This window comes from Mycteria americana, chromosome 5, assembly GCF_035582795.1.
Source record: "Mycteria americana isolate JAX WOST 10 ecotype Jacksonville Zoo and Gardens chromosome 5, USCA_MyAme_1.0, whole genome shotgun sequence".
In the NCBI taxonomy this organism is placed as follows: Eukaryota; Metazoa; Chordata; class Aves; order Ciconiiformes; family Ciconiidae; genus Mycteria; species Mycteria americana.
In genome coordinates this window covers 36,187,573-36,208,404 of record NC_134369.1, presented here as the reverse complement: position 1 = coordinate 36,208,404, position 20,832 = coordinate 36,187,573, and the positions used below count along the sequence as shown (strand labels likewise).

The 20,832-nt window shown below is 43.3% G+C and overlaps 1 protein-coding gene across 4 annotated transcripts in view; it reads left to right on the top strand.

The window, feature by feature from the left end:
- RAD51B (RAD51 paralog B) overlaps window positions 1–20,832 on the top strand; it is a 460,340-nt gene that overhangs the window by 391,665 nt on the left and 47,843 nt on the right. The window lies entirely within an intron of this gene.

Below are 20,832 nucleotides of genomic sequence, written 5' to 3'. Positions count from 1 at the left end.
AGTTCATATTCACTTTTCATTTGCTGTGCAAGCCCTTTACCCTTAGCTGTTCTGGCAGAGCAAAAGGGGTCGACCAACAGTTTCTGGACTGTTTCAGGGTTGAGGAATCCCAAGACTGGCACAAGAAATCGAACCAGGAGAAGGAGGCATGGCCAAAGTACTTCTGTTCTCCAGCAAACCTCCACAGCTAGGACAGTCTTTCAGCACAGCTCAGAGCAGGTGTGGGAACATGTGCCATTTGTGCCAGGCATGCAATCCCGGAGTGCCGTGGCGGTAGGATGACAAGTTTGCTGGGAAATGGGAGAGAGAAGGGGGAGCAGCAGGAGGCCTGGCACGGTGCTGAGCTCAGTCCTGACTCTGCACACCAGCTCTGGCATCGGTATAGTCCTGGCTCTGTGCTCTCTGCCCTCCCATGCCCAGTGCAATACCAGCCAGATGTGAAACTCCTGCTGACTCACACTCATGGCCTGGAACTGTCTTGGCTTTGCCTGTGTTTAGTTCTCCATGCAGCACAGCGTGGTCATGTTCTTGTACAAAATCCTCTCTGCTAAGCGTCCCTGTCTATCGCTGTCCTAGCTTTGCGTGCATGCCCATTCCCCAGCTGAAAAATGTATTTCTGGCCCACCTACTACTAACTTCTTCCCAGTATAAAACTTCCCCACTTTAAAAACGAGTTGGAGTACCCTGGACCAGGAAGAGGGCTGTGGGAAAACAACACAATGGGTTTAGATAAGCAACCAAGTAACCAGCTCTAGGGAAGGGTACAAAAGGGGGGCGAAAGCAAGCCTATAGCCTGCTTCTGTGCTTGCCAGCCACAACAGGCAGCTGTTTTGCCAGTGCTGAGAGCTCAGAAATAAGGGAACGCTAAAGAGTTAAAAAGGTTTTCAGGGAAGGCGGGCTGGTGAGAGAAGGGGGAAAGAGGAGGAGCAATCCTGTTGTGCACAGACTTTCCAGAGCCTCCAGAGATCAGTAAGCCCCAGGGAACCACAGGCCTATGCATAGGATGCTTATTTTTTTTAGATCTGTTTTAATTTAGATGTTTGGGATCTAAATAGATAATGATTTACCCTAAAATTGATGTATGGTGACAGGATATAACTTGTCATAGCAAACAGAACTGCAAGGAACGATCGAAATTCAACTCTCAGATTCAGCCTAGAATTCAGCCTGATAGCAAGGGAATCTTACAGTCATATTCGGACACAACCAGTTGTTTGCTGTGAGTCATTAAAATATTTGAGATCTGAGAAGGTACCAAAATAGCTCAAATATGCACCTATATGTGTCACACTTACCTACACGTTACTGCTCCCTGGTAGCCGGCCTTTCTCCGATTTAATTTCATCTCATTACCCAAAGATATGCCCCTTGTGCATTTATTTTGTTAATGAAATGCTGGCTCTATTGGAATATCAACTCTGTAGGGGTTGCCAGGACATATAAAAAAGAGCAGCCATAAACTATGTTCATTATTATTGCAGTGTAATGCCAGGTCTAGTACTGCTTCCAGAAAGCAGGAGAGGGAGAACAGAACTTAACATGTCCCTGACCTGTCCAGAGGGACAAAACAGAGAGCTTTTATTTTATTTGTTTCTACAGTGACTCAGTCTGTAGTAACTGGGTTAAAGTCCACTTAGAAACGAATAGAACAAAAGGCCTCCTGTTAGTGCTGGACATTTTCCCTCTTCAGATATCACCAGAAGGATTTAAAAAAAAAAAAAAAAGAAAAAAAGCTCTCCAGCAGAATGCAGGAAACCACAAGCTTATGGGAATGTAGCAGCACTTTGGAAAGGAAAACACTGCCTCAGACTTTCATCTGCAGGGCTTGCACTTTTTTTTCCCCCATTTTTTCCTTACCTTCTTTTCATCTCCTTACAGCTAGAAGCATTTGCCAGGTCAACACAGAGCCTGGAGAAAAGGCTGGTGGGGAGAGCAGTTAGGTTGCAGGAGGTCATTGCCAGATCCCAGACAGAGAGAAAAAAAATTGGCTTGTGCAGATCACTGTAGTCTGCAAGGGGGCTCCAGCACAGAGCAAGCGAGCTTTGGCGCAGCTGGAGCTTGCAACTTCCAGTCCCATAGTTGCTTGCCAGACTGAGGGTCTTACCGGGGTCAGAACCCTGGATTCATACAGGCTGTACAAGGGGAAAAAAAAGAGCATTTTCATAATTTTTATTTGGTATGTCTGGTCTTTTTTTTTTTTTATGTAGCTTAATGACATCTAAGTAACAAATTACATAATGTTCTCTAAGATATAAAAAGCATCCGAAATGCTTTCTGCCTTCCATTCTAAGTATTGTCATGGCATGCCTGTGTTTTCATTATAAAGCAAACATTTTCCAGCAAGCATTCACTGAATTTCATTAATTTTCACTTCAACTTTTTCCTAAGGAATGTGAACTGACAGTAACAGAAAAAGCATGTTGAAATTATGTTTTGCATATAAGAATGAGCACTTTATTGAATTTTCCAAAACTTCCCTTTCCCCTCAAAAAAAAAAAAGCAACCCCAAACCTGAGGAAAATTGCAGCTGTCTAAAATGAAATGCAAAAGTGGAGTTAAATGTTACTTCTTACCTATAGCTTTAACTATTATTGTGATCCTGGCTTGTACAAAAGGATATGTTACTTTTTGTTAGGTGAGCTTTATGTTGACCTAGATCAAGGAACCAGCTTGGCGAATGGTGTAATGAGCAATGTGTTGGGTGTAAGGGAGGAATGGGAACGCATAGCCAGAGCTGGACCACATAAGCCAACTGTTAGTTTAATTTAGACTGCTGCAGAACCATAATCTCAAGTGGTAAGCTTTTGAGTGACTTGACCAAGACCGCATAGCACATAAGTAGTTACTTTATTTAGTTAGATGACTGATTCCATACTGAGTTATAGAAGTTTGTCTTTTGCGTGTTCAAAATAAATAGGTAAACAGAGTCGACCTTGCCATGCCTATTTCACTGAGAACTGCTGACACTGTGCAGAAAATTACATCTTTAAAACAAATTTCCATTGTTAATACTAAGTGAATCAGTTGCTTGTAGTAGTTGGTACTGTGATGTATATATACAGTGTCTCCTCTCTAGGTCATTGGGGCCGGTTTCCATTTCAGATAGTGATGAGAATCAAAAATCAAATGGCTGGTTTTCACTCATGTGAAGTGAGTTATTCCAGATCCTAGTGGACAAATTATCTTCTGTAAAACCTGTAAGTTTGGCTTCTTTATCAGAATTTTCATTAAAATAATCAAGTTCAAATATTCTGTCTTCTTATACAAAGTCTCCTGCCTTAGTCTTCTCTAGGCTGAAGAATTTGAGTTCTCCCAGCCTCTCTTCATATGTCAGCTGCTCCAGCCCCTAATCATTTTAGGGTCCTTCCACTGGACTTCACTTCAGCTTGCCAATGCCTTTCTTGCACTGTACGCCTTAAGACTGGACACAATATTCCAGTATTTGTTAACTAACACATGGTTAAAGGCTATTTTGCCCTTAGTGTGATCACAGCTAGTCACACTTGAAAGCATGTTTTAAAACCCTGTCCAGAGCTAGAAAATTAAGCCTGAGTAGCCAGGATGTTTTAAAACCCAGTTGGGACTACTTACACTGAAAAATTCCAACATCTTAGAACATGTGCTAACTAACACACTGTTCAGCACTCAGAGTAGATAAGAAGGGTCACCATTCCTACCTGGGTAGTTTTAAGTCCAGATCTTAGGAGTTAGCGGTTTTCAGACATAATTTTAAATGTAACAGTTAAATTTAGCATCATCCCAGTAAACAGATATTCTAACACAAAACCATCTTCTAGTGTAAATGTGCTGACTTGGAGCACGTTTGGTAGCTAGTGCAGTTTACTACATGATGCACTTTGATCTTACCCTTACACATCAACCGTCCAGATGGAAATGGAAACATGCTGCTGGTTCATAAGGGAGAAGGCTTGCACAGCTCTGGCTAATGGAGGGTAACTGGAGCATGTCGGTCTCTGCCGGGTCACTGTAAAAGCATTGCATCACCACATACAGAAGGGCACATTCGTTGCTTTTTAAGGTTCAAACCGTCCTTGATAACCAGCACTGCCGATACCAGTATTCACAGGGAACAGGGAATGGAGAACATTCCCTGAAATTTGCTTCAGGTTCAGAGTTTCTAACTCCACCTTCCTGAGCCTCGAGAGAGAAGCGTTTTTCCTCCGCTCCATCTGGTACGGCGCTCTGGAAAACTTCAGCTTGGCCCACGCCCTCTTCAGCCCCTGAACTTTGTAATTTTTCAGCTGCCAGAATCACTAACTGCCCAGTTTTATGTAACTTCAAATATCTGCAGTGGAGCTGGAGAATACACGCATGGAGGAAGTTTTGTGGCTTTTAAGCTATGCCCAGAAGTCTGCCTTATTTTTTTTTTGGTGGGAGGGGGAAGAGGAGGAATGCAATGGGGATATACACAGGACTTTTCAAAATAGAACAGAAATTCTGTCTGCTGTGAGGATAGGTGTAGGTTTGCTTTTGAAATGCCCCTCTTTTTGGAAGGGGCCCAGAACACATTGGGGGGAGGGGGCTGCTGTTATATTTGATAAGTGTAAATACATCAATAATAATTTTTAGATATTTTCAATTCTTTGTGTTTGTTGCCTGTTGCTCTAGAGGGCCAAATCTAACTTGTAACAGCCATTGCCAATGTCTGTATAGCCAAAAGGGACCAGTGGTTTTCCCCAACCCCAGCTAACAGCTTCCCAGATGAATATGCTGTGCCTGGGCCTCTGCAGCCAAGCAAAGCAAACGGACATGCAGCTTTTGCGGCATTTGAAGCTTTATACTCCAGTACCACAGAAAAACTGGCAAACACTCAGAGAAGTCAGGCGGGGCAGGGAGGCTGGCATTTCCAGGGCCCGTAACCCCCTTTTCCCTCATTCCCTTTCAAATAGTTTGCAAAGCCCAAGTCAATTTTTGTGTTTGCCATTTCAGAATAAATATGTTGTGGTGGTTTGTGTGTGTGTGTGTAAGAGAGCAAACTGGAAGAATGAGGCTTAAGCACTGTAATAACAAAACAGCAAACAGCCTATCAAGCCAGGGACAACCCTGCAATAAACTAGCGTATCCAGACCTGTAATCACAAGTGACCTAGCAATAACAAATCAGTGCATGCCTATGGGTGTGGGAGAGAGATGAGCAGAAGTGAGAGAGATACATTCCCAGAAAAGTAGAGAAAGAGAACAGAAAAATTGAGGTGTGGAGGAGATAAAGAGGAGGAGCATGCACTGTGAGTGTGTTGTTTGTGCATGTACATCCTAAGCAGTTGAAGTTAAAACTTTCTTCTTGTTTCCTACAACATGTGGAATTTCATGCTTCTGCCAAATGTTGAAACAGGAGCAAAAATCAGCATCAGTTCCTCTTGAAACAAAAATAAAACTGCATGAAAACAGCAAACTGTTAACACAGCATCCAAGTCAGAGTTGTTATCCGCAGGCCAGTTGTGCCAGTGGTCTGTAGCCAGAGGAGCCAGAGGTAGGAGCCACCACAGTCATAGGGGGATGAAACTAAATTAATAGCAAAATGGAAGCTTACAGAAGTAAGCTGTCAGTAAGGTTGGTTTTAAAGGGATGTGGTTAAAGATAAATATCAAAGTGTGCATAGCAGAGCTATGTTAATGAATTGCAGCCTTTCCAGTGACAGAATCGGAGTAATTACTCAAGCCAGATCGTAGATGTGGAGGTATGATGCTCTTGCCATATAACTGAAAGGTGTCAGTCTTCTCTCAGGTTACAAGACTACCTTCTTGGATGCGAATAAAATGGAGCTTTTGGTTAGGACAGCTGTGTCTCTCCCAGGGATGAGGAGTGACTGAAACAGCAAGAGAAGAGTGGACATGCTTACAAATGCACAATTTGTGACCGTGTGTATCCTCTGTCCATGGGAGAGACAAATATGTCAGTGCAAACAGAATTACTGTTTCACAGTCCTTAGTGAGATTTTTTTTCTGCAACCCTTTTGGGACCTTATTGATGCACAGCCTGTGTGCTGCAGGCTGAATTGGTTCCTGAGTGCACTTAGTATTTAAAGACATTAATAATTTAGGGCTGTCTGCCACATCTTCATTTGGTGCGATTGGAGCTTCTGACCTCTCCAGGTTCTTAATTCCCAAAAAGCAAGAGAATGGGGCGCAGGCACAGAGAGCGCCCAGCTGTGGAACACCCTACACATTGGGGTATGACCATGGACTCCGGGGGGAGCCTTCCAAAGGGACGGAGATTAATGCTTGACAAGGACAGGAGTTATTTTACCGAAGTCCCACTTTTTTATCAAATGTCTTCACCATGTTGGTATTGTGGAACCAGAGGGGTTAGGGGTCTGAACAAACAATGTTGTTACCGCAGCAATCCTGCTCGCTTCCCGTATCTTCTCCTGGCTTTAAGGAGCTTGATGAGTTGTTGGATCTCTGGTATGTAACCAGAGCCCCTCACGCAGTGCAGCTCTGAGCCAGTGCCAGGCTGAGAGAGCAACAGACCAGACTCAGGAGGTAACAATGATGCTGGAGTTTACAGCCACGGTCAGGGACAAGAGTCATCTTTGGGGGAGACCATAAATGGTTGTCAAGTTCAGACTGGGGAAAGCAGCAAATGGATGTGTCTGCTTTTTTCTTTTCTTCCAGGGCTGACTTGGGAGGCTGAATGTCTGAAGTCTGACCATGCACATTCCAGCCAGGGCCCTGATCAAAGCTGGCCAGAGACATTGGTTGTGTGGAAATAGGAGGTGGTGCCCTGCGTGTGTTGTCATATTAAAGGCTTTTTTCTCTCAAATCAAATTTGGGCAGTGCATTGGCATAGGTCTCCTTCCCTCACCACCCTGCCCAGGCCAGCTAGCTCAAGGCTCTAGAGCCTGGCAGATACATTTTGGGCTGGGTACATATCAGCAGTGTCCTCCCTCTCTTGAAATTCTTAGTTTTACTTGAACTGCTGTTGAAAGAGAGTTATTTGTGGAGAGGATGAGGAGAACTGAAAACAAAGAGGAGGTCGAGAAGTGTGGCGTTGAGCACACATTCAGAGCTACTCCACGGGGGGTGGCTGGAATGACAGAAATGACAAGAGTGGCGGGCTTGTCTCGTGGTGCTGCCAAGGGGCAGAGGGCCAGAGCCCTCGCCTCTCCCTGAAATTGCACAGGAGAGACGAGCCCAGGATCCCTCTTACCCTCCAGTGTGGGATGACTGTGCGGGGATGGAGAGGTGAGTCCCAGTGAGGCACATCATTACCCTATACTTTTGAGGCCAAAGTTGCCCCATGTCCCCTGTGGCCAGGGAGAGGTGTCTGCAGTGATTCCTCCCAGCACGGTGGGCGGCACTCCGTGCACCATCGCAGCCTGCACCCAAAGGCTCCCAGCTTTCACTAACTGCCAAGTGGATGGAGCCAAAATTGGCTTTGCTTTATGGTGCCAGGCCCCAGCTCAGAGGATGTGCATATATTTTTCTAAGCTACACAAATTGACACAGTAAATAGTCCCAGCATGGCAGGAAAAGGTAAAACACTGTGACCTCATTTCAACAAAAAAAGTCATCCATCATGCGGAGAAGTAATTAAAAAGCATGGCGATTAAATACATGCCAACAAATATCTTCAAATCCTAAGTCACTCGTGCCCAAAATAAGCACTGCCTGTGCACATTCAAAGGAAAAGGTAGTGCTTCGTGTTTTCCTCTTTCAGCCTGCACAGCCCCCGAGTCCTGTGCAGCCAACTTGCTGCTTTGGGGTTCCTCTTCAGAGGCAAAGGGTTAATTTCAGGAAAAAGGAGAAGTTGTCTCTCTCTGGATGATAAAAATGATAAGGAAAAATCACAGTGTGCTTGGCTGTATTGGGAATGAAGTTGTTGTGTCCCAGCTTTGCATCCTGGAAATTAGCACTTTCATAACCAGGACCTGTTGTATCTTGAGAGGTGATATTCCAAAACTGCAGATAGCACATTCTTGTGAGATTTAGCAGCTGCCCTTGGGAAGGTGTTCTGTAAATTTCCTTTTTTATTCCCCTCTCCTTATTTTTATTTGGTTTCTGTTTCTCTTTCTGCTAAAGATGAAACAACAGATTCAGAGCTCTAACTTTTGGGAGAGTCAGACATGTATTCAGATTTTTAATTGGATTTATGTATCATAAGAATGGGTTAAATCAAAACACACACAAAACCAAACATCCCCGTGTTCCAAGAAAGGTTGGTTCCAGATCCAAACATCATATCTAAATTAAATTCTTGTTTCCCTGCTACTAGCCAGAAACCATGGTGAGATAAGTGAGATCAGATGGGGAAAAAAAGGAGGTTCAAATTTATGGCAGAAAAGTTCTCAGTGTAACAGCATATCTTTGGCTGCCCTGTCGAGGAAGGAAAGAGAGGAATATTTCTGTCTACTCCCACTTTACAACTGGCTAGGTACACTAACTTTTTTTGCTTTCTTCCGAATGAGTTGACTTTCGCTGGAAGCAGAGTACTGGCATGATCTGGTATGAGAAGCCTGTGTTCCCATCTGCCTGGCCTCTCCTACTAGGCAGATCAAATGTGGCTTTCAGGTAAAATGCTGCCTGCCTCTCTGTCTTGTGCTCAGTTACTAGCAATGATGAGCTTGTGTAGGAGCTGTTAGGACGGCCTTGAGTATCACCGTGACCAAAGTCTCACACAATTGTGGAAAGCAGACTGTATGGCAGGGTGTACGACAATGGGCTTGATGGAAGGAGTAGATGGCAGGGGAGGGGGGGAATGAATCCACTATGTGCGTGGCCTGTGCAAACTCATGTAATCACAGCCAGGAAAGTTCAATTCCGGAGTTATTTGTGTTTAAGTGAAAAGAAAAGGAAAGAGAAAATCTGGTGGCAGAGAGGGGAAAGTACCACGTGTCAGACTGGAGCTGAAAGGAATACGTAGGTGATTCCTGTCTGAGGCCTTGGTATGCGTATGGGGTGTTACAAACCCCTCTTCCCCCCAGTTCCCCCGGTGCCTTCTCAGGGTCACAGGAAGCCTGAAGGAGTGCCAGGAGTGCACCTTCAGCCCGAATAGACGTACGTGATCATCTTTATCCCCGTGACAGGAACAGCAAGACGGAGACTTGGAGTCACACGGTGGCTCTCGTCGTCTCTTGTGACTGTTGTACAGGGGTGTGACTCCATTAACTGTGCAAGATCCGTGCTGACTTGTGACTACGTGTGAAAGAAGAATTAAGCTGAGTAAGTGCATGGCGGAGTGGAGCACACAGCTGAGGACTTCTGAGGGCCTGGCACAAGTTTGTGTTGTGGCTTTGCATTCTTTCTTTCATCTGTATTGGAAAAGGTGCACACGTGTGTTGGAGCGAGCGAAAACTTGACAGTGTTTTCACTTCCCTTGCACTGCTTCAGCTGGCATCTCCTGTCTCTTTATCTGAGCGCAGCTTCTCCTTGCACAAGAAACCACAAGCGCATTGAGGCTGCGCTGTTGCAGGCAGAACAACACACGGTCGCATCAGCGGGTACGAAGCGTGGAGCCCTCTCCTCCCCCCGCTCCCGCTCCCGGGACAGACGCCGTCAGCTGTCCGTTACTCCAGGTTACCATGAGCCCCGTCCCTGGGTCTCCCAAAGTGCGTCTTAAGTTTCTGGCAGGAGGGCTTGGGGGACTCAGAAGCAGACCTTCTGCCTGCTCCGGCAGCTCCACGTCGTGCCTGCCTAGCGCTGACCTTCCCTGCCCTTCGGCCTCTGCCCTTTCCTCCCGACCTTGCGGGATTATTCCTGCTGTGCCTTCTCCAGGAGAAGGCCCCTCGGCTGCTGCTTTAGTGTCGAGGGTGACCATGAGAGGAAAGAAGAAAATCCCCCTCCAATGACTTGCTTTTGTGGAGGGCAGTAATCAATATCCTGGGCACCCTGCTGAAGCGCCGGTGGAAAAGCACGTTAACCCTCCATGCGCTAACCTCCCCCAGGCCGCCATCTTCCCCCCACAGCATGTTCAGCTGCCCTTGTTTCCAGCCAGGAGGGCCCTTCTCTGTCCTTAACATACCAAATCATGCCTGTCCTGCCCTGTTTTCTAGTTTTGGCCTGAAAAACAGGATCAGAGGTGGGATTTTTGCTGGAGTTTATCCTTCCCCTATCCTCATCTGCTTGAAAGGTTGGCTGCGGGTAATGGGAAGAGCCACTTCCTTGGTTACCGCACCACAGGCCACGGGTGCTGGAAGGGGGAGGCAGGGGGGGATTTTTTGTTTGTTTGTTTGCTTTTCCCTGAACCGTGAAGCTCTGGGCAGTGCTGAAGGCAGGATACCAGACGTGACGGACAGGATGTGGTTCTGCACATTCTCCCTCCCCTCTCCTGGAGGAGCGGGGCTTGTGGCTCTGGCAGCCTTTTCAGGCCCTGCCAGCGGGGGAGTGAGAACTAGGCCCACAGATTGCATCAGGGCTCTTTTTCTGGTCATGCTGGTTGGTTATAATGAGAAAATACTCCAAATTCCTAGTGAAAAATCCTTTCTTCCTTTCATTATTACTGGGCCAGACAAGCTGAGCTAGCACCGGAGCACTGAATGGCGGCTGGCTAGTGGTGCACACAGCAGTGCCAGGGTGGGAGGCAGGACTCCTGAATCCTCACCCCAGCTTTGTTCTGTGGTGTTTTATATAAACCTCAAAAAATCAATTAACGTGCTGTACATTCTGTCTGAATGTATCTGGGCATGAAACAGGATCAGTGATACAATCCCAAATGTTTAAAAGCTCCGTTAGCTAATGTGAGTAAAAAAGGTCTTGCAGTGAAAGATACTGAAATGCAAAGTGGTGGGACTGTCTCAGACTTGATTTCTGAGCAAAGCTGCTTTCAGATGTAGCAGCAGGTACCTTAAAAATGTGCTTCATTTTTTTTATATCTGTTCCTCATGTTTTGCAGAACCTTAACGTATGTTTTGGACAGTAGGTGGGATCCAAAATGGATTAAGACTTCCAATTCAAGGTGCCTTGCCTCATCACTGAGGCATTAGCAGCGAGGTGGGACTGGAGGTAGTCAGCAATGCAAGTTGTTCTGGAGAATGTACTGGTTAAATCTTATTGGTGGACTGTGAAATGTAAATGAATTAATATTTAGAAAAGATTTTATGATTTTTCAGCTGCAAACCCGAGTATATGTTCAGTGGTTAACAGACTAGTGATTGAGGCATGAAGACACCCTGTCAAGTCCTCACAGTCTCTGAACTGGGAAGATTTATCTTGGTTTATGTTTAAGTTGATTTCTCTTTGCTTCTTTCTCAGGGCTTTTTCTCCTTCTTTTTTGTGATTGCTTTAACTCCTGGGAACTCTGAGAAGCACATTTTTTCTTTTCTTGGGAGATGGTTGCTAAATTTCTTACAGAATTGATTTGATCAATAGGAAATCAACAGGGAGATTAAAGCGCTCATTCTCACGATAGGTGCATTCCATCTGTGGGGGTTTTACTTAAGAGCAGAATGAAGAATAGGAGAAGTTTGAGGATCCAAGATTTGTGTATATCCTACATCATCAGTCTCTGGCCTGTTATGTGGAGATAACCTTCAATTCCTTCCCTGTATGTTTCCCATTTCCCCTTTTATTTTAATTTGTGTTTCAAATCACAATTTTCCCATGCTTTTCTTTAGCCTTCTTTAAATATTTAAAAAATATTCATTAGCCTCATAGTAGTCCTTCTAGGTAATAGTAGTCCTTCTAGGTAAGTAAATGTCTTTTAACAATAAAATCTTTTACAGGTGGGAAAACTGAGGTACAGAGTATTAAATAATATAATTAATTAATTCAGAAATATTTCAAAACTTTTAAGTACCTTTCCTTGTCAGCCTATATTTTATACTTTAATATCAGAGAAGCTTCTTGGAGCATTCTTCAAATTAAAAACCTTAACTGTGTGATGGTGGGCAAGGAGCAGATAGCGAACGTAGTCATTTTGGAGGAAATCCTTGGGAATTCCAAGTACCCATCATATCTCCAGATGGCCTGAAGGGCTATCTAAGGGTTTTATATTGCAGTATTTCCATTGTTTTTTTAAATAGTTTTGAGACATTTCCAGATATCTCGATTGAAAAAGGTGCTGCTAAAGGTTGAAGCCCAGATTACCACTATAAAGGTATAAGAATCTCATGGAAAAAAATCCTACCCTTCTTTCTTTTAGTGCTTATGTAGCCCCTATCAGCATAGTATCTGAGCATCTCGTATGTATTTAAAAATAGAAATAACTGTAACAAGCCCTCTGTCTCTCTCTTCCTTCCCAGCCTGTAAGTGAAATAGCTTGATTTGTTCAAAGGACTTTTTCCTTGTGGGTTCTAAATATTTAGCTGTGGTTTTGCACAGTTTATCTACTGTTCCATTACTCCACTGAGAGGGGGGGAAAAAAGATGCCATTTCCATTATTTCGTAGAACTCAAAAAGCCACAGCGTTACGTGTTCCTTCTACTGGTTCCCATGTAGAGCTTAACCAACACCATTCCCAGAGCTGTTCATTTATTACTTTATTGATGCACAACCAAGGATGTTTTGGCAGGATTCGGTTTGTGTAAGCCACGTGTGATGTTAAAGGAAGGCTGTTAAATGTTAATTGCAGCCATTCACAGGATGGGTGTGGAGATTTAATATTTGCTTGTAGAATATGTTTGAGAAATCATTATATTCCCTTATTAATACCCTGTGAACTTGATAAAGTAACATTATGTTAAACGAGGGTCATTTTTCTCTGTTTTGTCTATCTTTCTGGCCTCAGTATAAAGCACACTGATTGTTTTAATAATCAGCTTGATTTCTCATTCAAATTTCTGCTTTCTCCTTTGAGATAATAGTGTGTACAGCTCCATGTCTTCCACGTTAATTATTGTTTAAAAAGCACTGTACAGGATTGCGAAGGAGTTTCCTGAAGACACTGAAATTTATGGCCACTGTTAGCCCTTTTCCTAAGGGAGTTCTGAAGATTCATCCCTTTCGTGTGTCAAATTTCTTATATTTATCTCCCCGAAAAGATCTGAAGGTCTTAAATAGAACTAGGTAATCTCTACAGTCACTTGTGCTGGGGGAGGTGGCTCGTTACTTAGTAAGCAAGACACTGCATGGAAAGTGAACTCAAACCTCTTCAAATCATCCCAAATGCAGTGACTACCAAAAGTAAAGCTTGAGGCCATAAAGATGCACATCACACTGTGATCCCAGTCCTCAAGAGTTGGACGCTCATGTGTCCATGGCCTTGGACATCAGAATGGAGCAATGTTCCTTAAGAGTCACTGTCTAGATCAGCTTTCTTTGGCTGTCATAGTTGTTTGTGTATCCTGCATCAGGGAGGCATGCAGACCTTGACGCTCTGCACCACTGTGACAGCCAGTGTCTTCTTTCCATACAGCATGATAATTGCTAGTGTGTCTAAAATTTCACCTCTTCTGCCAGCATCACCTCTGGTTTTCTGTGTTTGACTAAGCAGCGGGGTTTTTCTTTGGCTTTTATTTGAGCTGAGGAATTCAGATGGCTGAGATACAGTGCTATCAGTTTGTGAAGTGAAGCCAGTATATAGTTAGACATCATAAATGCTCTCCTGGCATCCAAGGGTGCTGTGTCTCACACATTTATACATGTCTAATGGTATGGGGAAGATAACTGAGCCATGTTGGGCTCTGTGGTTGCAGAAGTGTCTCTGTGTATCATGACCCTTTGGGAGGAGAAGGAATGCGAGACGAGTCTTGGTCTTTTACATTCACATGCAGCAGAGTGTTAAACTGAGACAGCAGCATTTTGTGATCATTAGAGCTAAAGACTGCTGAGAAATGCTATCATCTGAGTACTTCCTGCCCCTTTCCTCATACTACAAAATAAATTTCCATAATAGAAAATATTTCTCTTTCAGAAGTGTCACATTATTTTCAAGTTACACAATATAACAGTAGGAAAAAGTAATTAAGAATAATACACAGTTCCAGAAACAGGACACAGATACTTGTCTGAATGTATCATCTGCAGTACGCTTTATGAAACATCTGACTTTCCCGTAAGAACCTCTGTGATGCTTCCAGTTCCTTTATACCATTAGAAACATAACATTTTCTTCTGACATCCAAAGAAGGATCTCACAGCTAATAATAGTTTTAAAGAGCTATCAGTGTTTAAGTGGAAACTTCAAAAAGTGTTTTGCTTTTCTAAGTTAGTTCTGCCAATATATCAAATTTTCTGTCATTCTTTACTGAAAATACCATTAATTTGGAAACAGGATATCTGCTGCTTCTTGTCTCTGTCTTTTGGTTAACCTGCTTGTGGTATCTAATCATGAAATTTCTGGTTTGGGAAATGATTCTCCTTCTTCGTTACAAACTCAAGCACGTACAAATATTCCATCAAGAGTCTGCCTGCTCACGTGTACAAAAATGCAGAACTACTCCCATTGCTGTTCTCCTAAGTCCTTTATGTACACCTATCCATTTTGGGACCTATTTTGAAATTATTCTCAGTACACTAAGAACCCTGAGTGACTTATGGAGGCTTTGGTCGGTGGCTTCGTTTGCCTTTATTCTGGCCCACTCCTCACTCATCTTGCACCAGCCTTCTTTGCCCGTGTGTTCTCTTTTCCACCATTGCAATAACCTTCCCCTTCCTTCACCCTCCTTTCTCTCTGTCCATCTGATTCCAGACACCAGCCCCAAACACTCCCTCTCTACCTACGAGGCAAACCCTGCTTTGTTAAGTACTTGGAGTATGGGAGTAGGAACTTCATGAATTCTAATGCTACCTCTGACACCCAAATGTTGGGCAAGACACTTTAACTTTCATCTCCTGATTGTTTCCCTGGGTGGCTAAGCAGGAAAATAATTCCTAGTTAAATGCTTTGCAGAGGTTCTGTGGGCTTAATTAGATGTTGGTCTATGAGCTACCAACATTAAAAATACAGTATGGGTGCTGAGGATTTTAACCACAAACATCTCTTTCAGTGTCTCTCTTATTCTTTTAACTTAATTAACAGGAGTTAGTTGTTTAACTTTATAACCTAATAGTTTTTACAGCTTAGAGTTTATGAAAGGCACCACAGCAGATCTTCTGAAAATGTAATTGTGTATTATTATAATTATGGCTAAGAAATTTACTTTGTGCATTAGCAGAACAGGAAAGTAAGAATACTTTGCCCTTCTCAACTACTTGGCACTAAAGCACCCAAACCCCTGCAATTTAGGCCTTGGTCCTGCACCCCATCTGATGCCTCACATCATATGAATGAGAGGTCCTTTTGCCTGAATGCATAGAGCATTGCCTGGTTACAGACAACACGTTTTAGCCATAGAGCTCAAAGAACTTCACCAAGAAGGGCACATACGATTATCCCCATTTTACAGTAGAAACCGTGTAGTACAGTACATGGTAGAATGTGGCATTAGCCAACAGGGTGTTCCTGGCTCCCTTCTCCCTGGTCCAACAAGGCAGGGCTGTAATAGCAGTCTCTGCATCCTTCATTTTACAGTATGGACAGAGAATGATAGTGGTCCTTTAAACAAGCGTCTTTGTACTTACTGCTTAAATCAAGGGAGATGCAGAAAACTATAGCATGAGTGAGGAGTGAATTAGTTTTCTAATTCTTTCATGCTTAATTACTTCTGCTGTTTCTAGCAACACAGGTAAGAGTACTTTTAACATACACATACACATCCAGTTGCCCACAGCACATGCTCAGCCTTTTGTGACTGAGGTTACGTGCACGTACAAGATGGCAGAAATGAAACCACTGAGTCTCTTTAAGATTTATAAATGGTGGAGGACTGAAAGGGTTAAGAAAAACCCTCTGCATATACCTGGTATATAAAACTGTCATGTAATCAAATGAGAGGAATGCACTCCACTGTGTACATTAGCAAACACTCCATGCAAGCTGGCTGGCAGAGGCTCAGGGTTTTCAGTGCTGCCTTGCACTACAAAGCCGCCCTTTGTTCTCTCAGCTCTGTTTTAAATATCTGATGACTATTCCACACCATGTCAGTGCCAAATCCCCAGCTTCACTGCAAACTCTTTACAACAGCACATTGTGGGCAGATCGGATGGGGATGGGCTGGTAGAGTGTGGGTATCTCCCCTTTCTTTGCTTCTCAGGCAGGTCCTCTCACCAACTCTGCCATCTCCCTGTAATTTCTGTAGCCCCTTGTGCAGCCACCTGGATAGTTTTCAAAGCCAGAAGGAGTAACTTGGGAGTGCAGAAATTGAACTTAGATCCTGACATGGCAACAGCACTCCGCAAGTGCGCATCAGGATGGGTGTAGTCGAGGTTCAGCCAAGGAAGGGCAAATGAATCAAAGAGTGTTCTTGCAACAAATATTTTTGTTGAAACTTGTTGTGCCTATACTGTTGTTGGCTGGATCTTGCCTGAGCTTGCTAGCCAAGTGGGATTGGGCTTTGAAAAAAATTAGATGAAAGATTTCCTATGAACATGCACACAGAAAGGCAGGAAGTGATGCTGATGACTCAGGAGATGGTGATGTTCCTTCTTGATTTGGAATTAAAGTACTTCCCTGGAAGGATATTAACACAGCAGCACACATCTCAGCCTCTTGTCAGATGAGATGTTAAACCAGGGTCTCATCTCCCCATGCTCGTTAAGGATGCTTTTCCGTATGACTTCTACCTATATTTTAGTTAGACAGCTGATGTTCTAGCTTTCTGTACAAGGCCCTTATGTGGTATTGCCTTAACTGCTACATTGATGCTCATTCTGCACAAGAGATGTTTTTTCATTCCAGGAAGAAAACGTTGCTTGAGTACATGAAGTTGTACAATAATAATATGGCATCTTCTTTTTGGTCCTAAACCTACTAACTCCGTTCATGAAGAATACTTCTATTTTTCTGGATAAACGTAGAGTTAATGTTGTTTCCTGCAATGTTTTGGGATTTCTGTGCGTAGACACCGGGGCAGGAAATAAACAGTAAGCTTTCTGAGTTAAGAGAAGATTTTATATAATATTATTTCAGTGGTGCTGCCCTATTGGCTATTAATGTGAAAAGAAGCTAAACTGCTCAGTGTCCCATTCTGTTTCTTGTTTCGCTTCCTGAAGCTCCTTGGCATCCAGTACTGGTGTGCTGGAAACTCAGCCGTGCAGTGGGTGGCTGCAGTGCCTTCTAAAATAAACAAACCTGTTTTCATTCAAATTTCTTCATTTCACATGCAAATATTTCTTGGTAGACTCAGTAAGAAACCCTTTCTAAAGTAAAACCTATTTATTAAGGGCCACTTAAAGGTGCATTGTAACACTTTTGCTTAATCATTATAATCCATGTAAGCTAAAATCATTGAAAGCAAGGTTTACAGCACTGCAGAAGCTTGTGCAAGGCCATATTTGCCACTAAAGCTCTTTGGTTTAAATAATCCCATTCAGTGCACACTCTGTATAATTGATTGTATATCAGAATCCTCCAGGGGACTTGCAGTGGCTGCTTAGGCTATGCAAGTGCAGACACTCTTGTCTTTGCCATGTTTGCTTCCCTAGTACAGGACTGAGTACAAATAGGAATTAATTTTGCTATGGTGAAGTATTACTATGTGGTGAGGAGGTGTTACGGTCATTTTACTCAGAAGGGATATAGCGAAAGAGTTGAAGGGACTCTCTTAGTGGTGTATAGAAGCCTGTACCAGACTCAGAAATTGAATCCACATGTTGTATGATCCAGTCTGATGCCTTATTCATTAAACCATTGGCTCTCATTTTGTATAGTACCTCCCATCACATACAGAGTCCCAGGAAAGTTCACAAACAAGACCTTGTCCTGTTAGGCAGAAGGTGACCAGCCAGTGAGTGTCTCACTTTTTAACACTGTAGCAGGGGCTATGAACAGTGTACAGGTCCCTTTTAAAAAGGAAGAAAATACCATGGGGCATTTTTAATGTTCTCCCAGAGTTTGGTGGAAACCAGTTTAATGATTCATATTTTCCCAAAGGGGAATCAGTTAGCCTTTTTATGGTACTTTCAAGAGATTCCTGCTTCCTTTCCTTGACCCGGCCTCTTCGCTGTCACCCCCCAGAGATAGTCCTTGGGCAGAGTGTGGCCATCCAGTTGGTCTTGGTCAGTTCACCACAGATGGATGAGCAAGAGTTCCAAAAGGGATTGACACTAGAGAAATATTTTCCTTTGTGAACCAGATTGATTTTCAGGATTTTACAGACCATTTCCTCCCTCTTTCCCCATCTTTACACATCACTAACTGGTTCCTCTCAGCCTCCTGCTTCAAAGCCCTTGCATATATCTAGTGCCCACCTAGCTGTATGCATAATGGTGCTCTAGCAGAGGGACACACACTTCTGGCAGGGAGGTAAGAACTCTCTCATGTGCTGTTGTTTGTTTTTTTAAGTCCATTATCAGTGTATTTACATGGCAACTTTGACCATCTTAGCACAGTGAGATAGTTATCTTGCTCTTCCAGGTTTATCATTCACTGGAATTGATTACAGAACATCAGGGTTTTGAGAGACAAAGCTAAGACCAGTACCTTGCCTTGCAGGTGGGTGCCCGTGTCCTTTTGTGCAGGCTGCCAGAAAAAAAGGTAAAGTCAGAACTGGAAGGACTCGGGAAATGCTCCAGCTGTAAAATGTTCCAAATGTAAAACTATTTGTTTCTCATAAGAAGCAAGTTGCTCTCCAGGGGAGGACTGCAGCTGGCATAAACCAAGGGAATCTACAAAGATCTGCACCAAAAAGAAGCAGTTAGACTAAGTAAAAAGAAGGCTGTGTGTTAAAGAGCTAACTATATTTTGTTAGGAATGACTGAAGTAAGCTGTTTTCCTGGCAGTCATTGTTTGGTGGAGCTGAAAGAATGAGCCAGGTATTATGCCATTACTTTGAGATGGGACATTTGGGAGAAATGAAATAGATTTGCTCATTCCCAAAATACTTCTGGGCCTTAACTCAAGAGTAGGGAGTTCAGCAATGAATGCAGAGCTAGAGCAACCAGGAAGATCAAGAGGGATTTGTGACTCAAGGTGATTCTAGCTGAGCAAGGGGTGATCACTTCATGCAGAAGTTCTGTTTTTACTGCTAGTGAGGATGCTGTGCTCTGGTGTCCCAAAACAAGTGTGCAGGTCCCATTTTCTGTCAGGCAGGTTGAATGTCATGTGGGTTTTGCTTTCCTTTCTGATTTGGTTGTGTCTGCAGACAGCTTCTTGTTGCCATTCATAGGAAGCTGCAATCCTGATGAAATCCAGCTGTATCTGTCCTGCTGCCATACTGATCATGTAGCATCATCTGTTTCCTTCCGAACTAGAACCTCCCTCTTTGCTTTCAGACTTTACCTGTCACAGTGGCAGACACTCTTCTAACTACATATCTCAGCTTCCAAACTTTCTGGCACCTAACTTCTTTGGCTTTCCTGTGAGCTACTGAGTCTTTGGGCCCAATCCTTCAGTCCTGGGAGTTCCCACATAAGTCAGTCATTGCATAGCGTGGGCATAGCCAGGCTCTCTATTGCCTTTTCTCCAAACACCAGCTGAGTGCAGGTCTTTTATAAACTGGTAGAAGTTGAACTGTGGATTGGAAGAAGAGCAAATGAATTAAAAGTTCCCAATATGTACATGTAATGGAAGGGCACCTCAGTGCAATCCCAACAAAGAGCCCCAGCTGACTGCACAAGAAAAAATTCACTGGACTATTTAAAGTGGCAAGATCCTTCCCTTCTTTCCAGTGTAAAATACATGCTTGCTAATATGTGGATGGTGTTGGGAAGATGTACTGTGTGAAGACTTGTTTTCTTTGAGAGTATGACCCTACTGCCTTGAGGAAGAAAAAGATTTCAAGTGGCCTTTCTCCACTTTGTTGGCAAGTCAGCCACTATATCTCCCAGGATAACAGGAGTGCCTGATACACTGAGCAGATGAGCCTTGAAGGATGTGAGGAAGGCTACTATACTGGGATCAATAGCATACTTTTTCCTTCTGTAGCATGTAAACATTTGACCTGATAAATACTAGAACTTCCTCATCCGCTTCTTCCTTTTTACTTTTCTTTAAAGAACATCTAAATCCCCATATCTATATATGCTTATGGAGAAGTCCATCTGTGTATGTTTCCTTGGGAAGTCCCGTCTATGTTTACTTAGGAAATCAGAGAGGAATTTAGGTGCAAGAGTGTTGGTCAAAGTTTTATATTAAGTCCATTTACATTTAGCTGAAATAAATTGAATTAGATTACCTACTGCAGTCAGAAGAAATAGAGTTTTGCCTGTACCAGTGACATGTGAGTTACAGTGTGCTCCAGACCTCAGCTCATTAATAGAATATTTTTAATGTGCTTTTAGTGTTTTGAGGGGCTCTTACAGAATAACGCTTCCAACAACAATCTGTTTAAATGTTTTGCTCTCTGAGGTGTGCATCTTCACAAAGAGAGTGAGTGGGGGAAAGTATTCAATTGTTTCTTATTTTAAACAGTTTCATTTGATCAAAATTGGAAGGAAGCATCATTTGACAAATGAATCTGTAAGGCTGCTCTTTTTCAGAAATGTTTTGTTCCTGAGACATACCCTGAGTTTGTACTGCTTGTGCAGTGCTGAGTCAAACAGCAGCCATCTGTAGGAGCGGCAGAGCTGAAGGTCAAGGAACAGACTCTGCAGGTGTCTTCCCCCAGGGAACTTTTCATACCTGCTGTTTGGTGCGACCTAACCTATTACATAAGTGAGAGATTTGCTCTTCTGACGAATGTTAATGATCCTCAAGGATCGTATCGTGTTGGCAGGGATGATTTAGAAGGATTCAGAGTGAATGTGAGAGGCGAAAGGCAGCCTTCATCTACTGCCATATGTTGGATGGTGCTGTTTGACTATGAAGGTGTCTGATCCTTCTCCAAAATATCAGTGATACAACTGCTCTCCAGTATTAATAGATAAATCAGCAAGGAGTATATATTTTCTTTTCCCTT